Source organism: Papaver somniferum, chromosome 10 (assembly GCF_003573695.1).
Source record: "Papaver somniferum cultivar HN1 chromosome 10, ASM357369v1, whole genome shotgun sequence".
Taxonomy (NCBI): domain Eukaryota; kingdom Viridiplantae; phylum Streptophyta; class Magnoliopsida; order Ranunculales; family Papaveraceae; genus Papaver; species Papaver somniferum.
The window spans coordinates 154824246-154849546 of NC_039367.1; the positions used below are offsets into that span (position 1 = coordinate 154824246).

Sequence of the window (25301 nt, forward strand, 5' to 3'; positions counted from 1 at the left end):
AAAAGTACGAAGATGGTCATACATTGGTTGGCGTTGATAGAGAATAGATAGAGGTGAGCAAAAATTAAGGGTTTTGGTGGTAGAAGATTATGAAGATAGACTGCCATAAGAAGAGAATAAACCCAATATTTTGGGGGAACGGAAGCGTGAGACATAAAGGTGCGGCGAGTTATTGTAGGCCAGGAGGAAGTTTGGGGGCATGAGAAACGAAAGATAAGAACATTAGTACGAGCAAAATTATGGAAAGAAGAGTTGTCAAATTCACGTCCCATGTCACATTGAAAACATTTAATTTTACGCTCAAATTGGGTTTGAACAAGAGAACGAAATTCCAAAAACTTTTCATAGACTTGGGATTTAAATTTTAAAGGATGAACCCAAAGATAGTTGGTGAAATCATCCAGCAAGATAAGATAATAACAGAAACCGGTATCAACATGTAATGGAGATGTCCATAAATCACTATGAATGATATCGATTGGAATTTGATTCATAAAAAGGTAATCAAACATGTTTACTAACTTGGCATGACTGACAAAGTTTAGAATGTTGATTCTTATTCCAATGAATAAAATTATTGGTACGAAGAACATCTAAAACAGCCTTGTCGGGGTGACCAAGGCGGCTGTGCCAAATATCTGGCGAACATACAACAAAAGAAATGGGGAAGAATGGGACGATATTTGTGGTGGCACGACAGAGTTGGTGATAGGGTAGAGCTCCCCGGAACTATTGCACCGAAGGATAATCCTCCTCGAACTTAGATCTTTCACAGAAAAACCAGACGGATCAAACTCAACATACATACGATTATCAGTGGTGAATTTACGAACGGAAATTAAGTTTTTGATAATATCGGGGAAAACAAGAGTATTTTGAGTTGAAGGGTGCGAGAAGGGAGGTTTATGAGCTTGGTACCACTAGCAGTAACTGGAATGCTATTGCCATTGCCAACTAAGATAGACCGTACAGTACTAGAATTGGAAACGTTATGTAAAGTACCTGAATCAGCAGTAAGATGCGAGGTAGCACCAATATCCATATAGAAAGCATCATCAGGTTGTTGTAGATGCATATAACTATATGCCTCAGCAATGTCTGTGAGCTTCAGTGGTTCCGTCGCAATTGATTTTAATGGTTTAGAGAAAATAGGATCGTAGGGGGACTGATACCATCTTGGATTTGATGATAATTTTCTTGAGGAGAAATGTTCTCCGGAGACAGAATGTATATAAAACCTCAATAATATCTTTTGTGTTTACAATCAAAATAAAGGGAGATAATTTCCTAAGGATAAATAAGATAACATGATAATATAAAGTCTATTAGGTTGGAAATGCAGTTCGAGAGAACAAGAACATCCCAAAGCATACAGCAGTGAGGGACCACAGAAATTGGGAAAGCTTCTAGCAAAAACTCTTTTTTTTTTTTCCTGTCTATAAATTGTTGTGGTGATACACAATGTGTTCATGTATTTTTAGCTGATGTAATGGTGACAGACATGTTAACCTTAACCTTAATCCGTATCTGGTTGCAATATTAATTTATAAAGGTCATAATTTATTACCGTTCTTTTCTAGACAATGATATGCTTCAAGTATAGACGGTCGAATGGGCTTCAAGTGTCCACGTGTAGAAATCTGGGAGAAGGACAGAAGTGATAATATTAAAGAAAGTTAATAATTTTTAGGTAATTTAGAAGTCACATGAATTGCACGTGAGCTTTGTCTAGCACTTCGAACATCGGATCCCAAATCACGTGGCAGCATCTAAAGCAGTTAGGGTATCTCTGTCTTTTTCCTACACGTGGGAACTGGCACATGTGAACTTAACCCCAAGTTATTTTTCCGACACTTTTTAACGTGGGGGCATTTTCCAAGATTGTAGGCAATATTGGGACATTTTTCCCATTTTCCCATAAAACAATGTCCCAATTTTTTCTACTGCGCATATTTACGACTCGACTAGATGCGGGATAAATATGCTTGAACAGATGTGGGAAAGGAGGTGGTCTCAGGCACCATAAATTAGCAGGAGTGCTTCTAGTAGAAAGTTTGGATGGCACCAAATCACTTCTTCCTAATCTTTCTCTCAGTCCCATATTTGTCCCACTTATTTTCCCTTTGATATTGTCCAACGGTTAACATTTTCCATTAATGTTGGATAGCTTCAATTAGAGGAATTAGTCTGCTAAAATCATCTAGAGACTACAGTGTCTCGTCATGGTAATCGGACAACATGTCCGTACAAAAATGCCTTCACGGTGAAAAGTGTAATAATTGCTAGAGTTTTGAAATCAGAAAGGGGTAATAAATTGGAGCTTAATTACCAAAATTATTGAATAAGAGATACAAGCAGTTCTGTTTTGAATGATTCATTCACCAAAATAGTATGTGGAGGCAGGCGGACTTGATTTGACATGGAAGTGTAATGAATGGTTTATTTATAAGAAAGCCGATCTTGATCAAAGTTATCTTAGAAATTATTTGCATTTTCTGCAATATACGTACGGTAAATAGCTATGATAAATTCATTCGCATGGAAAAAGTAGGAGTTTTAAATTCACCAAGATAACACTGGGATATTGGAGGAAACTAAAAGAAGCATATAACAATATCTTAAGCCGGTGTCATTGTAGTACAAGTCTCTGGGTGATGATACCAGGAATTCGAGTTCGAAAGTCACCAGCATCAAATTCTTTACCGATCAAAAAAAAATACGATATTTTAAACCGGAGTCATTATAAACATAACTCTTGAAGTTGTCCGAATTATAAACGTAACAGAGCTCGCCAAAATTTACAAGAACTGATGCTATTCTTCTAAATCCCACATGGACAATGCAATCGAGGATAGATATATATAGCCTTTTGTCATTGGATTATTTAGATATATTTATGTTCTGATTAATATAAATAAGTGTTCAAAATTCGGGTCATTGAGAAAATCTTGCCTTTAATTACAAACAAGTAATTTTTCATTAACCTAGCTAATTCAGGATTGTTGTGCTTTTGAATAAGTTAATATCCACATATTATGTGCGGGAAAGAACATGACGACTTCTATTTAATTTTTTTTTTGCAAGAGTACCAAAGGATTTATAATTAACACCAACGTTTTTATATGAGAAACACGAAATTCACATATAGCCGTAGCTTTCGGCACCTCATTTTCTCCGGGAATAGCTCAGATATAATCAGTAATATGCAGATCGAAGTATTTGCATTTTTTACAATGAATACTGCTTTACTATGCCAGACGTTATTATGCAAAATCAAAATCAATCCTTTCAAGACTCAGTTGCAGCAGAGACGATTCCAATGGCTTGGGATGTTGACGGTAGTGTGTTAATTGTGATGGTGTCATTGCTGAAAATTCAACTTTGCAGGTAGCAATTCATCTTAATGATCAACTATGCTTTGCCGGAGTTTTCAAGTGCTTTGGAAATGATCAACACTCAGTTTATGTAGGAGGATTGTTTTTCATTCACCAAAAAAGTATGGCGGTCAGGGAACCTGATTTGACATGTAAATGCTATGAATGATCATCTATAAGACAAGGTCGATTTATTTATTTATTTGCTACTTATATGTATGCATCAGAAACTTGTATGTACATAAAATTGTTAATATTAAACCATATGGGTCCTGGGAGTCATGATATGTAGAGTGCGTTCAAATCATGTATATTTAACAAACTCATGAAATGTAAAATGATTGAGATATTGGATTAAACTGTAAAATGAGTTAATCAATATAATGAAGTGAGGTTACGCGAAAGAGTTTAATCTTGTTAAAGTTCTTTCAGAGACAACTGTGATGTTTTAAGTCTTTTAGAATGTCTTTATATGTTCTCAAGGTTCTAGTTCTAATAGCTCATTACGATGAGACGTATGTTTTATCAATTATTCTGCTAAAAATTTAGTGTGATATGTGTGTGTGTGATAATCCCAAAATAAATAGACCATTGCCATTATTTTTTGTGTTGTTCACATCTGTGTGCTTTTTGTGAATAGTTTTGCCATCAATTTCATGAACTCGTTGTTTCGCAATGAATGTAGCTTTTTATTCGAACTTATTTGAATATATTGGCACTTATATTCTAGCCGCAAGACACTAAATCAAGTTGGTTACAAGACTTTTGCATCGGAGGTTTACCGATTCATCTTATCATCACTAAGACTATAATTGTATTTAAATTTATCTCAAAAATGAATAATAATGTAATTCACCCTACAAGGTTTTCTGAGGCATAGGTTGAGTCATCTATTTGATTTTAGTATGTAATGCACCATAGTGAGGTCCTAAAGTCAATTGATGGTAAAAAAATTAGGCGGTTATGCTACATTTTAACCGATCGAATAATCGTTGGATGTGCATATGAATAATTATAAATATGGAAAAGCTGATTTTATTTTAACAAAAAACACACAAAAAACATTGGGATACTAGGGGAGGCTAGCTAGAGGAGACTGTACAGAAAATGAATTAAGCATGGTATCTTGATCTTGTTAAGTGCATGACATGAATATTAGCCTTAAAGACGCATAAGAATGAATAAAAAGACACTAATGTTTCATGTTTGAACAACAATTTGTAGCATACTGGGAACAAATAAAATAAAACTATTCATTTGAAAAAGTCTTTATGTTGAAAAGTGTTTGAATTACCAAAATTGGCGAATATGGGATACAAGCACTTCTCTTTTGAATGATTCATTCACAAAAATAGTATGTGGAGTGTACTAGGTTTGTTATTAATGAATTAACATTTCCTAAAATATACATTGCTATGATATATTTTTTTTTTTTTTTTTTGTATCATAGATTTGATTTAAAGTAAATAAGGATTTTTAAAAGATGAGAAGAATGAATTCTAACTTCAGCAAAATAAAGTATTGGGATATTGGAAGAAACTAGAAGTAAAATTTAACAAATCTAATAAATTAGATTCGTATTAAGCTTGATCAATAGTTGTTGGTAAAATTTGAAAAATAATACAGGAATACTGATGTTGTGGATATCAGAAAAATCTACGTAACATTCCTGTATGAATCAAGAAATTGTCATCTTCATTGAACGATTCGTTTTATTTTTTTTGCACAGGGTCTGCTAAGTTGTTGATCCAAAATCCGACTTAAAGTAAATATGGATTTTTCGAAAATGAGAAGAATGAATTCTAACTTCAGCAAGAAAACATTGGGATATTGGAGGAAACTAAAAGAATAATTTAAGAAATCTAATAATTTCGATTCGAATTAAAATTGATCAGTTTTTGTTGATCAAATTTGAAAAATAATATAGGAATATTGACTGTTGTGGATATCAGAAAATCACCTTTCGTTCAGGTATGAATGTAGGAATTAGCATATCTGATTGAATGATTATTTTTATATTTTTGCACAAGTGGTCTCAGCAAAATTTACTTGTTGATCCAAAATATATCGAGTGTGAAAATATTCTTAATTTTTAAGATTCTTTAAAATAATTAATCCAATCACTTAAAGAATTATATTAAATCAGTTCAACTTTTTTCCTATTAATATAAATTTTTTTTTCGAAAAAAAAAAAACCAAGTGGGTCTACCACCGACTCACTAGATCAGACTTCCCTCCGACATTTATTAGGAATGTATCTGTTAGATAATTTCCATCTTTTTCTACAACGCATATCGGGAAGTAAAACATATGGATTCACGGAGATACATAAAGACTGAGTCCAATCTCTAACAAAGTGAAAAAAAAAGACGGTTGGAAAAATGTAATAAGATGTAAGCAACATATGCTGATCTACATGGGATAATTATCTTATATGCCCGAATGGCTGGGTTCGGGTAGCGACTTGGATTCAGCTTTCATAATACAGAAAAAGAAAAAAAAAATATTAGAAAGGAATTAATTGCATCTAACTTTTAATGGATTCTATAATTCTTTATATCAGGAAAGCAAGCTTTTGTGTAAAAACTATTACTCCGATAAACATTAGATTTACTCTGATAAACATTATATTTACTCCATAAGTACCCTTAGAACTCAGAGAAATTTTATTTATGTTGTCTTATGTAGGCCCCAATTTTTTTTTATTTTTGTAAACTTAAATACCAGTCTAAATAACAACAAAAAAAATTAACAAAACCATACTCAAGATAACAACCCATGATAAATAACAATAGAAAAATATGAAATAAAGTAAGTAAATTTGTATCGGAGAAAAAAAATCATTAATTGAAATTCTCTATATATAAGTGCAAGATTTAGTTTCTCCAATACAAGTTTACATTATCTCCCATATTTTTTTTATTCCCATGCCAATGATCGCAGTCTCCATGCACAAGATAACAAACCTAACCTAACTACAACTTGAAAATTAGGACCAACTTTTCCTATTATCCTAGAGAATTTTGTGAAATGTTGGGGTGGCCATGGCCACCCACAACTTACATGTAGCTCCGCCACTGCTAATAATGGTCATGTTAAGATGTACACGGGTATACAAGTTAATATGGACGAAATTGAGAAGTAGGAGATAATAAAGAAAAGTTTTTGTTATTTTATGCATTCATGCACAAGATAAAAGTCAATCATTATCAGGCGGATTGGTTTTGTTATCTTGTACATCCATACATAAAATAACAACCAATCAATGGCAATGCAAATTGTAAAAACTAATAAAACGTATGAGAGACAATGTTTTTTTGTATTTGAGAATGCAAATATTTATGGATTTTCAAACTTTTCTCTATGGATGCATTCTCCATTGTAAAGAGACACTATTATTTATTGGTTTTTGCAATTATCAGCGTCAATGATTGGCTCTTGTTTTGTGCATGAATCTACGAGATAACAAAACCTGGTTAGGTTTAACCTTTGAATGATTTACCAAAATTGCAATCGTGTAAAATTGGCATCAAAAGGAGGTGTTACTCGCTGAGTCTCGGATTCGGGGGCTGCAATTGACAGGTTTTGTTTGCTCAATAGTTTGCAAGAGAGATAAAAATGGAACTCCATTGTTGTTGAGATTAAACTTTTGTAACATACCAATACATGCGTCTCGCATCAACGCATGTCTCGATACTTCAATGGACGTTCATTACAACAACATAACAAAATTTGGGTATTCAGATTGCGTGAAATGGATACACTGGATAGAAGAGAGAACACGAGATACAAGAGAGACCATTGCTTCTGTTTTCCCAAAGAGGCTTTCCATCGTGAGCATGCTCGGAGTGTCCGGGTTCGAAACTTCCAATTTTTGTAACGTCTCGGATGTGAATGTCACGGATGCTTCTCCCCAGCTTGCACTGACGGTGGTTCTGCGTAGTGTTTTAATGCTTTTGCCTCCTCGGAAAGAACATCTACAATAAAATTTACAAAATTAAATGATCATCTGATAAGTGAAGTGAACATATCAAAAGATCCAAACACTGTAAAAGGAAAAATAAATAAATTTGAAACCTATACAAAATGCAGAAAATAAAATAAAAATTCAGTACTTATTTCTTGTGGCGAGAGTTTGGCATAGCCAAAGGTCTCAGCCATACAATAATGCCAGCAAAGTACATATGATGCTGTACACCGACGCATGCACTCAAAAAAATGTGCTTGAGCTTTGTCCGCGGAGAAGACCATCGATGCAATCAAAACAACAGTACGACACCAAATTTATTCATGCTTGGTGCCATCTCTCTTTCTCCCACTCTCTGTTCTGTCTATCCTAGGCACTAAGTTAACTATCTCTCTATTGCCGGCAATGTATCTGATTGTTATTTGTAAGAGTTCAAATGCATGATTGTATCTTAGATTAGTTATTGGCTAATAAAAGATAATTTCAGTTGAGGAAATTTTCAAACCAGATTTTGTCCGTAAAAATTTGGCATTTGCTTAAAAGATAATTTTCTATTGATAGAAATTTTCAAACAAAATTTTGTCCATAAAAATTGAGAATTTATTTAGGCGTAGGTGGATATTTAGAATTTGAGTGAAGTGAACGATATGTAAAGGTGATAAAAATCCAAGAATCAGGGGATTTTAATATAGTATCCTTGTTTTGAAATATGCATTAAGATTACTACTACCCTGTTTCATAAATTTTTTAGTTTAAAGTACCATTTATTTGACCGTTTTTCCAAATAACAGTTAATGGCGTCAGATGGTGTTATGTTCAAAGTGGCACCTGGTAAAATCCCCAATACAGCCGGTAGAATCATGGGTTGTTATCATTTCGTCTACTCTCCAGTCCACTCACTAAATTGGCTCGTTCCCAAGTCAGCTGCAAAAACCTGAAAACCCTTCCAAATTGATGCTATTTCCCGAACTCACATAAAAAAAAATAAAAAAAAAAAAAATAAACTAAACTGTAAACCACATGATGCAGAAAAAAGAATCAGTTTTGTATATATGTATGCAATTTTATAGGAATAATCCAACCACATTAATCAAAGACGCCATAACAATTTATGCAGAAAGGAAAACCAAGAAAAAAATTCAAAAGGTGAAACTAGCCTAAGAACTCTATGTAAAATCTTAACTGTCGTAAGACTATTTGCTAAGTGTCCTAAGACTATTTGCTCTCACGTTGAACGGTGATAAAACATTCATTTTCTATTGGCTGAAATGGCCTTTTTTTAGGAAGTATCTCAGAGAAGACCTTTGAGTGAAGAACTAATGGACAACCTTGTGGATTTCAATGTGCAGTTTGGAGTTATTAAAGCCAAACCTGCAGAGTGCAAGCACATACTTAAGGGCATTGTAAGATCATAACAATATGGGTGCTTCTAAATCTGAAAAGGAGCAAGCTAAAATATTTTGGCCATGAGTCTCTTGCAATGAAGATTTTGGCAAAGGAAAGAGAACTCCTGCCAAAAAAGAGAGAAGTACAAGGTTTGTCCTCGACTTGCTGCATGCTTTGTTAGCTTATGTTTGTAGCCCAGTGTTTGTAGTTTTTTTTTCTTATTGGGTTCTTATTTGTTCCTTCCCCACTTGTTTGGGTTTTGTCTACTTTCCCTCTTGTATGCACTTTGGCTCCTTCTCTGCATTTCTTTTTCCTTTATCAATAAGACACCACCCCTTTTTTATCAACAAAAAAAAAAAAAACCCTGAATAAAAAGGAAGGTGGACAACATTTCATTGAGAGTTGTTATCTAATTGATTTCCTTACATCGTGTTTACACCAATAACTTAACTGCATGTTAGTAACACCGTCTAAGGTGGACAATACTTCCGTCGAACCACGAATTATTTTTCCAATACAAAATTTTGCTATGAAGAAAATTCTTCTGATACAAAATTTTTCTTAAAACATTCTTAACTTAATTCAATGCAAAAAGAAAACTTAATTTACGGTGTTTAGAATTTTATAGAAGTCCAAACTTAATTTGGAAGTAGAGTACCTAATATATTAGGACTCTTTTTTCCAAATTAATTATACATAAAGGAGAGAAAAAAAACCCACATATTTCACATGTTTTCCTCAAAAATAAAAGAAAGTAAATAAATAAATTTCAGATCTTTCCTCGACTTATTTAGTGCATTCGCCCGTCGCACTAAATTAAAAATGCATTGTTATGGGAAGAGGCGAAGCTCCGCGCACACCAAATCAAAATATAATTAAAAGAAAAAAAATATTGGGTGCATAGCATGGGCTCAATTCTAGTCGAAAGGAAAAAACAAAACAAGATCAATTTATCCTAATAGCAGTTTTGATATACACTTTACCAATAATGTTAACATCATGACGTCATCTCTTTGTCAACTGATTTTCAAGGAAAAGGTATTATCCACACAAAATTTATGTGCTTCCTTGTCTTAGGTTTAATTATTTTGGTATTGATGTGAGATTATAAAACGGATTTGTTTTCGTGCGTCGTTGTGTAAAAAACAGTTTCGTAAAATATAAACAAAAGCTAAAGTTGGTTAGCCGGTGTCATTATAACACAGTAATAAAGTCATTGGTGATTATACTAGTTACCTAAGTTCGAAACTCGCCAGCACAAAATTTTATGCCGATCAAAAAAACAGAAAGAATCTAAAGATGATTAAAAATATTGATCAAATTGTGTTTGGTAAAACAAGTTCGACTATTATTGTTGTACCAAACAACAAAAACATGCATATCTCTAAAAATAATTCTTTTCTAATATATTGGGTTCAAAACTATGTTAAATTAAATGCTATAATATTAAATTTTACTGTTGATTATTATTATTTAAAGAGTACTGACTTTTCTAAAGGTTTTTTATTATAGATATAATTTCCAAACAAAAATCTACTTAAATACTTGCTCTTATTTTTATTATTGACAAAAAGAAAAAAACTAATCGAAATGATATATAAAATATATTGAAATGAAAAAAACTTACAAAAAATTAAATATATGGTTGTATACAGATTAAACGGTAATTTTTGTTATCTATAAAATAAGTTGGGACCAAAATTTTTCTTTTAGAGATTTTAACTACTACATGTTTTTAAAATTTATATTCAGAATACGAAACAATTATGGTATCAAACCAAGAGTTTGATTAACGTACTAGTGTATTTACTTTGTCATAATGAAAAAAATTCTTTATAATAAGGGACCTCAAAAACGCCACATGGCGGAACTACACTCAAAGATTATATGGTGAAGCCATGTAAACATTACCATACATGTCATTGCCATGTCATCACCAACACACAGGCACGAGACGCATGAACATGAAAAAGGACAGTCGAGTAATTTGATTGACCAAAATCACGTTTTTTTCAGGTGAAGCGACCTTTCGACTTTCCAAAACTCGTCTATTTAATATTACCGTTTCAGTGAAAACCTTTTAAGTTGGAAAGTCATTATTGACACAAATCAATGTTCTGAAATCGGTCCGGACCGGACGGTCAGCCCAGTAAACCCGTGACCAAGTCACTTTTCTGGGTTGTTAGTGACTCAACAAACTTGCAGAAAACCGATTTCTTTAATGAAAACCGGTCGACCCGGGCGGGTTGACCCGTGATCCGCCGATCCAAGACGAGTTGACCCATGATCCAGTCATTGTCAACAACTAGGCTCCTTAGTTTTTTTCCAAAAACTTATCGTGAGGATGATGGGATTTGATGACAGGACCTGTTGCTCATTTCAGGAACGTCCCTAACCACTGAGCCAGCAGCCCTTTGGTGATAATAAGCGAATAGTCTTCATATAATTCTAATGACGAGAACTTTTTCCAGTGCATGGATTGGCAACATATTCTTACTAGATAATCTTATAATTACGATTTTTTATGTGTCGAATTCTCATTTAAATTATTGGTTATTAACTTATTATAATCGATTTTTATATTTTGGATTGTTATCTAGATTAGATATATGGTTGGACAATTCTTGTGTCTTAGATATTATTTTGAAGTAAACTTTAAGACTTTAAGCTCAAAATTTATTATCTACTACGCTTACAAGTTCATAGGGTCCTACATATATGTGACCCAGTGAACCGGGTTGAACCACTGGTTGACCCAGTTGACCCTGACCCGGTAATTTTTCCGGGTCGACGTCTGGGTCGGTTTTCAGAACATTGACACAAACTCTTCCTAACTCATAAGACAAAGATTTCTCCATTAATGAATGACAAACCCCTTTGATGAATACAAAACGTGTCTATTCACATTCGCTCTTATAAAATCGACGAAAAGTCACAAACAAACTAAAATACAGTCTCAACCCCTTATATACAGTCACAATCTCTAATTAATCTTATAGGATATCACATCGTTTCGCAAATTTTAAATACATAGACTAACCATCTCAACCAAAAAAACCCAAGTCTACACTCCCAAAACCCAGAAAAATGGACAACGACCAGGAACGACAATAAGTGATTGAAGAGGCAAGTAATTGGGGATCCAGCAACGTGAAATTTTCATCACAAAATTGGTTAAAAAGACCAAAATCAACAATTTGGGTCAAATGGACAGTTAGATTTTGATACTGTTTAAATGGAAAAAAATGTAAAAATAGGCAGGATGTAACCAGTTTCATCGTGCCCATTTTCAAATATTTTTTCTTATTTTTAATTTACACAGGATGTATCCAGTTTCATCCTTGCTATTTTTTAAATTTAAACTATGATGAAACCAGTTTCATCCTTACTATTTTTTTTGGCCATTTCACCCAAACTATTTTTTTACTCGTCCATTTGAACCGTGATTTAAAAATATTTGGACAAATGACCCATTTTCCGAATTTTCATACCACTGATATTGTTTTGCGAAATAAAAAATCCATCCTAAATGTGGAGCAGACATTGGAGACTAACTATCTAAAGATATCCTGCATGAACCAAAAAAGAAACAGGAAATGAAGATATTGAGATCCAGGATGAATAACTCGAAAACTTGATTTTATTTGAAATAAAAAAATCAATGAACCTGATCAACAGGTCTCTCAAAATATTCCCAATGCTTCCTTACGGAGAAGAAACGTGAAGAATTAGAACATGGCGAACCACAACTTATGGAGATTTGTTACGGCTTTACAATGGATTAAACACCCAACAAAGAAACGTGTTTAAGGCTGTAAAAGAGGCAGTTGAAGCCAAAAAAGGGGGAGCATTTTCGTCTTTGGAAGCAGTGGGACGGGAAAAACAAATCTATTTAATCCGTTGGGGGGTGCCATATAAAACTTACTCACTAACATCCCAATTGCACAACGCCATGCAATTATTCGAAGCATTGAGCATGAAAATGCAATCCTACCAAGGATAAAATAGTGATTCATGCCGTAAAAAAGGTGTTATATGGAGATCACTAGTGGAGGCCTACAGAAAAAAAAAAATTAGTTGAAAGTCTCAGACAAGGCTTCCATTCAAATATATACAAAGAAAGGATCATACAGTAGTTTATTTTTTATCAACCGGTAGTTGATGAAAGTTGATGTAGGCAATCAAAAGAAGATAAATCTAAACGGAAAATGGTTCATTTGTCCAAATATTTTTAAATCACGATTTAAATGGACGAGTAAAAATAGTTTGGGTGAAATGGCCAAAAAAGCAAATAGTAAGGATGAAATTGGATACATCCTGTGTAAATTAAAAATAAGAAAAAATATTTGAAAATGGGCACGATGAAACTGGTTACATCCTGCCTATTTTTACATTTTTGTCCATTTAAACAGTATCAAAATCTAACTGTCCGTTTCACTCAGGAATTGTTGATTTGGTCTTTTTAACCAAATTTGTGAAATCTAAAGTATATGAAGAAAAAACTTGCAACGAAAGTCATTACAAGGAACCAACCGCAAACAGGTTATCTTTTCTTTCATCGTAGTCGACATTGAAAATGATTTCAGACTAATAACCGTGTAGATACAAATTTTATACAATAGATAAATGTAAATTGTGACTACGAAATTATGCAGGAGAATTAACTTATGTAGCAAATTCGACTAATAGTGGCAGCCTTTACTAATAGCACACGACTAACACTGTTTGAGATGCAGGTACGTCCGAAGGATAAAAGAGGTATCATCCCGCCATCATAAGGAAACTTACAGTAATTGAAAACAAAAGTATGTATTATTAAAAGACTGTACGGGAAGAGGACATATTTATGTAACACAATTGAAGTGCGAAATATCCAGATTCTTCGGCGTAAAGGTAGAAACTAATACAAAACTTCTTCTGCTCAATTTCCATGTTACTGCACCGTCAACATGTCTCACTAAACCCATTTCTTCACGTTAGGCACATCTCTTTGCATGAATCTTACATAACCAATAACTAATACCCAAGCGTCATTTCCAATAGATATGTTTGCTAAAATGGGTGGTGGGTAATTCGTAGAAAATGATGAGAAGACGTGACGTACTATTGCCAACCGACGGCAATTGTTAGAATCATTATAAGATTGGCACACTGCTATCAGACGATGCCAAGATCCAACAAACCTCAACCAGAAAGAAAAAACAGTCAGAAGATTAACACGCGGCAGAACAAAGACCTAATGAATGCTTCACTATAATTCATTATAATTCATCAGTGAGGTTGTGTGTTCTAATTATATTTGGTTAAATAGTCCAAACTGAGATTGGTTGGAGAAAACCAAAACAAAATCAGAGATTCATTTTATAAGGGTTTAAAAAATGCAGTCATGTCAGGTGAACGATAATAAAATCTTACAAGTAAGATTACCAAATAAAGTTGCGGACCTGAAAGATATGAGTCTGTAGTTCAAATTAATAAAATAGGGTAGGTGAATGCCAACTTTTACGCACAATGAATTACATATGTCCGGTGCATAGGCTTGTAATAATAATATGGAAAGTAAAGCAAAACAACACAACAAGATTTTATTAAGGAGGAAACCGTTAATGATGAAAAACCCGGGACTTAGTCCAGTTTTGAATACTCACTGAATTAAATGATAGACATATTTTTGTGTCTATCTTGATCTCAATACTATATATTGTTGGCACTCGATTTCGTATTTACTTATAGTGTTTTTTTTGTGTTTGTAGGTATTTTTGGGGAATAAACATTTTAATTGATATATGATTTGAATTAATTGGTTGTCATTTAATTTGATGAGGTATGCTTAGCTTAAATGTTTTGATACATCATGCTTAGGATTTACAACTAATCTTTTGAGAATCTACCTTGGCAAAACCAGAGTCCATGTTAATTTTATTCATTGAGCTTTAATTGTTGAGAATAAAAAATTGAACCCTATGTTATGAATTCGACGAAATCCTAGTCCCAGTAACACTCTTCATCCTGTGACAATATTTTGTGTATATTTTTTCTTTTCTTTTAGTTTATTAATTCTTAAAATCAATTTATCAAGTCCGAGTGAACGACAACTCAATTTACCACATATAAAATTCGATCAATTTTGGCGCCGCCGACGCGGACTTGTGTATAGATTTGTTTTAAGGTTTTGCTTTTATTTTTATTATTTTTGTTATTTTTTACGCGTTTTGGTATTTTTTTGTTTGCTTTCAGACTTGGTGCGGAGCTTATGTAAAAGAGAAAGTGTTGAAACGTAAAGCGAAGCCAAAGAAGGAAAGAAAAGAGAAATCCAAAGGAGTAAAGAAGAATATTTTTGTATATATATAGTTAATTTATTTTTATTAGATATTTTTTATTTATGTTTTTGAACTGTATTTAGGGTTATATTTTTGTAATTTTTATTTTTGGACTTTTTTTTTGGACTTTTTTTTGGAATTTCTTTTGGACATTATTTTTAAAACCCTAAGGAAGGGTTAATTTAAATAAAACTGCTGCAGGGAAGGATGACAGTTACGATACTGTCTCGGCCCCTCGGGTTCGTACACGACATCGGTGACGTGGCCATAGTCGACTTCAACGGTTCATCCCCCGTCTGGAACTGGAGGTAAGGTTTTCTGAACACCCGTGAATCCCCTGTCAGTGGGTTTATTTTGTGTTGAGAATGTCAAACTGGTATTACAATAGCCAATACAATGAATATCCAACTGAACAATATGGACATTACTCCTTTTATGACCATAGTGTGAATAGTGGTTGGGACGCCAACCTTTTGAAGGTTATGGGTCATACCATAGTGAGCCCAATTACTATCCACACGCGCATCGGTCATTCGAGCAAAATAATTATAGTAATAGTTATTCGTCTCTAGTGGATACAATCAAACTATTGAAAAGTAGTCCTTTTTATGATCATTCTGTTTCTATTCCTTCTCTAGAAGAGTCCCTCAGGGATTTAGCTGAGTTGACACGTAAGTTAGCTGAATCGACATATAATTTAGCTGAGGTGGATAACGTAGTTATGGATGAAAGAGCTGCAACAACGACTGAATCTTCTCTAGATATCCTCAATAGGTTAACTGAAAACTTAGATCCAACTCTAAGGGAACTTTATTTAGAAGAGACCCTTGAGAGGATAGATGAGTCGACAAGTAGACTTGAGATAGACGAATGAAAGAATTGCTCGAAATAATCTGAATTTCCAACACAGTGTTCCCAGTTTCACCCTTGAAAATGAGGATAGTTACTATTCACCTAATGATGAGGTTAGAAATGGAGACACTAATTTAGATGAGGTTCAACCATTTTCATGTTATTATAATGATTATGATGAGGATAATGTTGATGAAGAATTTGAAATTTATAGGCATAGTGATCAGGAATTTATTACTCCAACTGAGCTTTATAATAATCAGGTTACTTCTAGTTCAAATCCAAATAATTTTAATGATATTTTACCTATTCAAAAGGATGAGGATTTGACTAGAGGTATCCCCGTTTTAGACCATTTAGTATTTCCTTTTACGAAGTCGATGATAGTTTTGAGGAACGAGTTTATTCTGAGAATATTTTTTAGAGTCTAGCGATTTAGAAACATTACACTTAGAAAAAGAAAATGAACTCGTTGAGATGAGTGAGGATGAACCCGACTTAGAAGAATCAATTGACAATTTTCAGGAATCTGATGACCTAGAAATTAGGGAAGTTGTGATCAGTCTTTCTAGAGACACTGAAAACTCTAAGTTTGGGGGTGATTATTATCCATGTGCTTTAACTCTTAGAAAGGTCCCTCACTTGGATCTTAACATAATGCCTCAACCATTTTACAAGATTATCTTCATACACGTTTTCCCAAACCTCATGTTGTCCAGAATGAATCTCAGTTGTTAGAAACCCATCCTCTGGTTGATGTGGTTAACCCAGGCTATGATACCAAAATTGACTTTGTTCCCACCAAAAACTTTCCTTCCAATTGTGGAACTATGAGTTTCATATGTGTCGGTTATTAAGTTTTGAGACTAAACCGAATTACTTAAAAATTAGGGTTGACACATTTGCTTAAGAATGACCACCACTGTGGTCGACAGTATGAGTCAAATCTGATTGACTTAGAGGATCCCCAATTATTCAGGTTATTGTTATGTGCTTCTAAGTTCTTAGTTGAGTATTTTGAGACTCTACAACCTGATCTTCAGGATCCTGCCTTTGAGGAAGTCCATCCCATGAAAATATTTTATCTGGACCCAATAATAGAACCTGAACCACAGTTAGATGTAGTTGTCTTAAAAAGGAAACTAGACAATGGTGTCCTTTATTTGCTAATTTTCTTGGCATGTTGCAGATTCCTTTTACTTGTGATAGCCCTATTTGGTTTTGGTGATCCGCAGTTATTCCGGCTATTACTCTATGATTCCATAAGATGACTAATCCTTTCTTAGTCTGGCTGAAGACTTTAAACTTAGCACTTCTTTGGAGGTAACCCAATATTCTTGCGACACGGTAATATCTTTCCTTATCTGTTTTGCTTCAAGTGGTAATAGTTTCTCCTTGTTCATGTTTTTAATTTTATCTTTAGAACATTGAAAACAATGTTAGATTTAAGTTTGGGAGTATGGGAGAAACTTTTTAGTTGCAATAAATAAACTCTAGAGCCTAGAAATCTATGCTTATTAAGGTTAGGACTAACCAATCTAAGTGGATGGGAACATCTTGGTTGTAGGAGTTGAGGAACCAATCTGATTAGATGGAAACATCTAAAGAGTCTATTCATAAAAGCACAGAGCTCAGGTGTTAGAATTAAAAAGAAACATGGTTGTTTCGTCATATCTCGTTAAATCCTTTTCACCTTCTGTTTTTATTATTTATTTATTCTTTTCTTATAAGTGATTGGGTGAAATAGAGTGATTGAGATACAAAAAAAAAATGGAAAATGAAAAAAAATTGAGACCAGACCATCAGACTAATCGAAATAAATTCAATAAAGTCGTCCACTGGTGCCCTTGTATATGCCAGTTGTGTTGACCTAGAGTTAGGATTATCACCCCCTGGTTCCCTTGTATATGCCAGTTGTGTTGATATTAGTCAGACTGGTATCTCAGTCCATTAGGATAGGTTCACCTTAGTCTACATCAAAACCATCTACGTTTTTCTCTACATCCATCTTCTTAATCTTTCCATGTGATTGGTTGACTCCGGTTATGATGTACAGAAACTTTCTGAGTAGAGCTCTGTCACTTATATGAATTTTAGTATGCTTGAGTGCAAACTCGTGTACAATAATTGGAATTTCGCATCAAGGTACTTCCTCTTGTAGTCAATGAGAGTATTCCAACCAAGGAGATTCTTTAGTGCCTTCCAAGGTTCTGCATAGATAGCTAGGGTCTGGAGTAAAGTTTTTGTGGGTACACCTCTAGAAAACCCTCCGGAGACAACACTCCCCAGGTAGGGCCAGCTAGCAGTTTAACGGCTTGCTGCACGTGCTAAGTGTAGTCATTTTATTTTTCTATATTTATTGCTCGAGGACTAGCAAATAATAAGTTTGGGGGTTTGATAGACACATTTTTGTGTCTAAATTGATCTCATATATATATTGTTGGCACTCGATTTCGTATTTATTTACAGTTTTTTTTTGTGTTTGTACGTATTTTTGGGGAATAAACATTTTTGGAAGAATTGGCTTAAAGGTGCTAAAGCATCCCCATTTCAGATAAGATCACCAATCTTGTTAAAGGCACCCAGCAAATTGAAACAGATTCACGGAATTTATGGGAGATTTTAAAGATTTGAGGCAAAGATATCTTTTCCTATTATACAGAAAGTTTCCATATCTTGAAGGTAAAAGAGATAATATTTATGATTGGTTTTTATTGAAAAGGAGAAATAAAATATTGGGTTTTGTTTAAAAAATAAAAAAAGATAATATCCCAAGGATTTTATTCTTGCAAATAAAGAAGATTTGTGATAACGGAGAAATAAATTATTCATGAGATATCTTTCATTAAAGAGAAGATCTGATGGAGTTATGGAAGAATATTTTGAAAATATGTTCGAGTAATGGGTTATTGTGTATAAATAGGGTGCTAGTAGGACCAAACAGGATTATCGAGAGAGGGGAGTTTCGGGAGAGCAAAATCATTGTTTTATTCTTCTTATTACATTTCATCATCTTGTAAACACTTTTTGAGCCATGAATAAATATTTTAAGTGTGTTTTCGACGTGATGAGCTAAACCCCAATACTGGGACGACGGAGGAAGACGAATTTCATACATGAGTAAAATTATTTAATTCTTTTTAAGACTTTTGCATTAATTTTAATTGATATATGATTTGAATTAATTGGTTGTCATTTAATTTTATGAGGTGTGCTTAGATTAAATGTCTTGATACATCATGCTTAGGATTTACAACTAATCTTTTGAGAATCTACCTTGGCAAAACCAGAGTCCATGTTAATTTTATTCATTGAGCTTTAATTGTTGAGAATAAATAAATTGAACCCTATGTTATGAATTCGACGAAATCCTAGTCCCAGTAACACTCTTCATCCTGTGACAATATTTTGTGTATATTTTTTCTTTTCTTTTAGTTTATTAATTCTTAAAATCAATTTATCAAGTCCGAGTGAACGACAACTCTATTTACCACTATATGAAATTCGATTATTAAGCCGCTACACAAAGATTACAACTAACTTCGTATAGTTGAGACCAAGTAAACTAATTCCAAGTTGTTAAACATAGGCATCAGAAAGAGCAATCTTATTGAGTTGATCCATCAACGGGCACAACCCACTTTATACAGATGTTACAAAGCCAAGATAGGAAATAAAGATATACATAATAAAAAAGAAATATACGTAATAAAGAAGAGATACACACAATATATCTACAAATATGGGGAGAATATAGAGAACAATATTTTAAAACTCCCCCCTCAAACTCAAGATGTCCTGGAAGACATATTGAGTTTGGATACCTAGAACTGAAGACGAGTAGAAGGATATGATTTCGTAAAAATATCAACTATTTTGAAACTTTGAATTGACATATGGAAACAAAATAGTTCCTTGCTTAAAATAATGTGGTGTCAAATGACAATCCATTTTAATGTGTTTACTGCACTAATGCAAAACATCATTATGAGTAATGTGAATGACAACTTTGTTATTATAGAAAAGAGGTGTGGGCTCAGAGACTAGAACTCCCATGTCACAAAGAAGCCATCGTAACTAAACAATTTCTGAAATAGTGTGAGCGACAACTTGATATTCAGCTTCAAATTAGAATGGGAAACTATTGTTTGTTTCTTACTTCGCCATGTAATAAAATAAATACCAAGAAACATAGAATAACCTGTGGTGGAACAATGGTCTGTAACATCACCTGCCCAATCGGAGTTAGAATACGTCCGAAGACGAAGATTGGATGTAGATGAGATATGTAATCCTTGGTATAAAGTACCACTAACGTAGAGAAAAATATGAAGAACTGCAGTTAAGTGTGTTGATCTTGGAGCTGGCATGAACTGAATGACAATATCCACTGCATGACTGATGTATGGTCGTGTAATAGTAAGATAGTTAAGATTTCCCACCATTTGAGGATATAACGTAGGATTGGAAAATTACACTTTTCCCTTAAATTCCTTGCATATTTCATAGCTTTTCGCTTCAATATTTTCTTAGTTTCAATTACAACAGAATCAGAATCCCATATGAATACATCAGAGTCTTTACTCTTCCACACCAGTTATGTTGTGTTAATTATGTTGATTTTTACATACCTTCAGTTGTAATTGAGAATTGCAATTGTCTTTGAATCATTTTTTATTGTCCAGTAGACAATTTCTAATACTATGATTTTCTTCTCCATAGGAAATACAACCATGTGATAGAAGCTCGATTGGAAGTGCAAAAGTATGGGAAGAAGCTTAGTCAAATCACTCAAAGTAGTCGCATGTTAGATTCAAGCATTTGAGAAACAACCTTCCATTAGTTTCATCTGTTTTATACCTTAACAAATATCTCACTCCATTACAAGGTTCATGTTTGGTCCTTGAATAAACCCAAGGATATGCCTTTGTTTCTTGATCTTCTTCTTTTTCACACACTAAACACACCATTAAATATCTCCTACTACTTGAGCTTGCTTAATTATTCATAACACCACCAATGTTTCATATCTTAAAAGTATTTTGTTGTGGTGGATGATACAATTTTTGAAGAAGAAGATAAGATGAAAGAGATGGTGGGGTCCATTCATGAAGTTCCATGTATAAAATGCTGGGTGCCTTAACGGATGAAGTGTACCGAGAAAATGTCATGACTACCCTTATTGCTAAGTTATTACTAAATTACTAAATGAATGGTGGGGTCCATTCATGAAGTTCCACCAATGTCACATATAAAAAAACACATATCGAGTAATTTTATTATTTAGGGAAATTTCTAAAATAAGGTAAAACCAAATATATCTTCCCACTAATTCAAGAACCTTTATTACGAATTTAATATCTATAGTCATAAATATTTTTTGTTAAATAAAGGAATGACATACTGAGATCCTATTTAAGATTTTGAATTGGGTTTATATTAAAGTGATTTTATAATTGCAAAAAATTAAGGGTACATTTTATATTTTAATGAGAAAATTTGTCTCACCTCCTCTCTCCAGATCAAAGAAACGAAAACCTTTGTTGCCTGGAGTCCCTATGCTCAGAACGGCTCCTTAGGGGATGAGCAGATCAACTAGCAACCCAAGCCTTATAACCTCTTTATCTATTGTCTTATTGAAAAAGCGGGGGTCTAACAACACCACCCAATATTTCGCTTAGCAATCTGTATGGACTAACTTCGAAACACTTTCTAGAGAATCAACTAGACAATCAGACTCAATATACGTAAAGTATCTCAAGGAGTTTATATCTATCTCTTGTTTTGATTTATTCAAGATAATAGAAATCAGCGAGTCCTAATCAAACACAAGGAATAACCTGGACGGTACCAAAGACCAACGTCCAAGGACAAATCAATGATAATCAACAACGAAAGATTGGATTAATCTAATTAATGATCTAAACGCACAACATCTATTATTCCAATTATAAAGATAAACAATATAATGCGGAAACTGAAATAACACAGACACCAGAAATTTTGTTAACGAGGAAACCGCAACAGAAAAATCCCGGGACCTAGTCCATATTGAATAAACACTGTATTAAGCCGCTACAGACACTAGCCTACTCCAAGCTAACTTCGGACTGGACTATAGTTGAACCCTAATCAGTCTCCCACTGATCCAAGGTACAGTTGTACTCCCTACGCCTCTGATCCCAGCATGATACTACGCAATTGATTCCCTTAGCTGATCTCACCCAACTAAGAATTGCTACGAACCAAAATCGCAGGCATTAACAAATTTGTCTCACACAGACAAGTATATCAAAGGATCAATCTATCTCCCACAGAAAAACCCTAAAGTTTTGTTCTGTCTTTTGATAATAATCAAGGTGAACAGGAACCAATTGATAATACGGTCTTATATTCCCGAAGAACAACCTAGATTAATTAATCACCTCACAAAAATCTTAATCGTATGATAGGGAATCAAGATGTTGCAGAATCATAAACAATGAGACGAAGATGTTTGTAATTACTTTTTATATCTTGCCTATCGGAGAAATCAAACAATCTGAAGCCAATCAATATGATTGTACTATTATGAAAGAAGACGCAAGATCAGATCACAAAACTACGATAAAATTAGTATCGGTCTGGCTTCACAATCCCAATAAAGTCTTTAAGTCGTTAACCTGGTTTTAGAAAAAGAAAACCAAAGGTTAAAGGATAATCAACTCTAGCACGCAAACTAGTATCACACGTAAGGTGTGGGGATTAGTTTTGCAGAGTTGCTAGATGTCCCCTTATATAGCCTTTCAAATCATGGTTTTACCTTAGTTACAAAGCAATCAATATCCACTGTTAGATGAAAACCTGATTTAGATTCAAGATAATATTTCTCAACCGTTAGATCGAAAACTTAGCTTGTTATACACAAATGACTGTACGCTTCTAGTTTTGTTAACCGCACCCAAACGTGTACATTGTTGGTTCAACAATAGTTTACCAAAAGGTTAACCATATGAGCCCCATACGAAGCATGTTCGTGTTCACCTTAACTAGTTTAAATGACTCAAATGAACTAGTTAAGAGAGTTGTTCAATTGCAAGTAAATCTTATGTAACTACTTAAGACACAATTGAAGAAAAGATGATTTGATTCACTCGAATCGGTTCATGAACTTTAATAGACATGGTTTGCAAATGCATTCCTTAGTCTTTTAAGATTAAGTTCAGAAATCATCTTTAGATATATAACCTTCTCAAGTTCGCAGACTAGGTTTGCAAACTTAATACACCGGATAGAGTTTACAAATTCCAACAGAAATTCTCGGGTTTGAGAACTTCGTCGGTACGTGGACTGGGTTCGCGGACTTGGCTCACGCCAGTAGTTTGTCAACTCCAGCAGAAATTCAGTTCGCGGACTTGGCACTTGCCATACTTCCGGTTCTCTTGATCAACAAAGTTCGAGAACTTCGGTTCAAGGAATCCATTGGTTATGTAATCTAAACTCTCATTCCAATCATTGAAACATTCTTAGAGGACGTTATACAGTTGTTACACTATTTCTCGTTAAAGAAATTTCCAAAGTGATTGAAACATATCATGACTTTCGTCACTAGGTAAATATAAACTTGGTCGAAGTGAAAAGCTTGCCAACACATATTTCGAGATATAGATAGGTGAGGTATACTCGGCTCGAAATATCAAATGTGTATAATCTAGTCTATATATATAGCACACGACTTTTGTCTCAAAGAGTAGGAGATAGAATAGATAGACTTTTGAGTGACAGATAAGTTCAAGTCTCCACAAAAATTTTGGTCGAGAAGTTCCACCGGTTCCTTGAGAAGATCTTCTACTTGTATGATGAATCGCCATGAAGTCCTTGAGCTCAACTACACTTATTATCCTAGTCCGACACTTATCTATAAGAGACTAGAAATTAAGACTTATAGTTTTGATCACTAACATTGACAAACATGCTTGAGATAGCAACGCATGCGAGTTTGACCGAGCCGTGCTCTAACAATCTCCCCCTTTGTCAATTTTAGTGACAAAACTATTTATACATATGGAATACAAAAAAGATAAATAAACTTTAGTTGCTCATATTCCACATGTCTAATCTTCAACATTCCTCGAAATCTTCGTTATTTCCAAGTACTCCAATGATCCCAAAGGTTGTAAGTTTAGCACCACCGTTGTTGAAGATCTGTAGCTATAAAAATGAGAAAGCATCGGTCTCGATCATTGTTATACAGTTTCATAGCATTATTACACAGTTTCAAAGTCCAGTTGTATCACAACTTCAACAGTAATACTATGGTGATATGTATCACTCCCCCTTAGTCAATACTCCATCTCACATGAAAACCACTCCCCCTTACACAATGATCCGAAAACCATATGTATTTGTAGTGTGAACTACATATTAATTCTCCCCCTTTTTGTCAATAAAATTGGCAAAGGTACAAGAACGAGATGATAATGAAATTTCCGTAAGAGACATTTCATGACTGAGAGAAAGAAACTCACATCATCTTATTTAGATGCAATCATATAGTCGAAGCTAATAACATTCATCAAGGAGTTTAAATATACAAGATAACCCCTCTAAAATTCCACAACCGCACACCCCTCAAGATATGACCATTAAGCACAAGTTCAAAAGAACTCTCCCCCATTTGATGTCATTCCCGAAAGAACAACAACGAGCGACCTTAATTTCAAGAGAAAATAAGGATTTTTATTGGACACCAAAAACATGAGAATGATTTTCATATCCAAAACTCAATCAAATTATTCATAAGTAAACCCATGAATAATATAATCGGGATACATAGTCAAATTAAACACAAAAGTGATTAATTTAATTCATTGTGCTCAGCATAAGTAAACTTACGGAGCAACGACTAAGATAACCATACAAGAGAGTGATTGGCTTAATCGTATTCCTATACTCAACACAAGAGAACTTGTGGAGTAATAACTAAATAACCAAGAAGATGATTAATTTAGTTCTAAATGCTCAACATAGAGTATCTCACAGAACAACCAACAAGATAATCAAAAATAATCAACTTGTTTATATCGTGCTCAACATAAGATACATTTTGGAGCCTCACGGTAAAACAAAAAGATGGATCAATGAAGATCAATACCGTGGAATACACAAGGATTCATTATTTTGCACAAGAATATACAATAGCAATAATCCTTGGATACAAAAGATTTAAACTCTGGGATATTCCTACTCTGCCAAAATTCAAGCATTTCTTATGGAAATGCATGATATATATTGTGCCATCAAATGAGAGATTGGATAGAGTAATGGGATACACAGGAGAACAATGCAAGATGTGTGAGAATGCTATTGAAACAACAAAACATATTTTATGGGAATGTTCGTTCTCTAGAGCAGTTTGGACGA

At 33.9% G+C, this 25301-nt stretch overlaps 1 long non-coding RNA gene across 1 annotated transcript; it reads right to left on the reverse strand.

Annotated features, from left to right (window-relative positions):
- Window positions 1-6974: 6974 nt before the first annotated feature.
- Window positions 6975-7737, reverse strand: LOC113315036. Its single transcript, XR_003342702.1, has 2 exons — window positions 7490-7737; window positions 6975-7351 (listed from the first exon to the last, which is right to left on the reverse strand). It is a non-coding gene; the product is annotated as an uncharacterized LOC113315036 (long non-coding RNA).
- Window positions 7738-25301: the final 17564 nt, after the last annotated feature.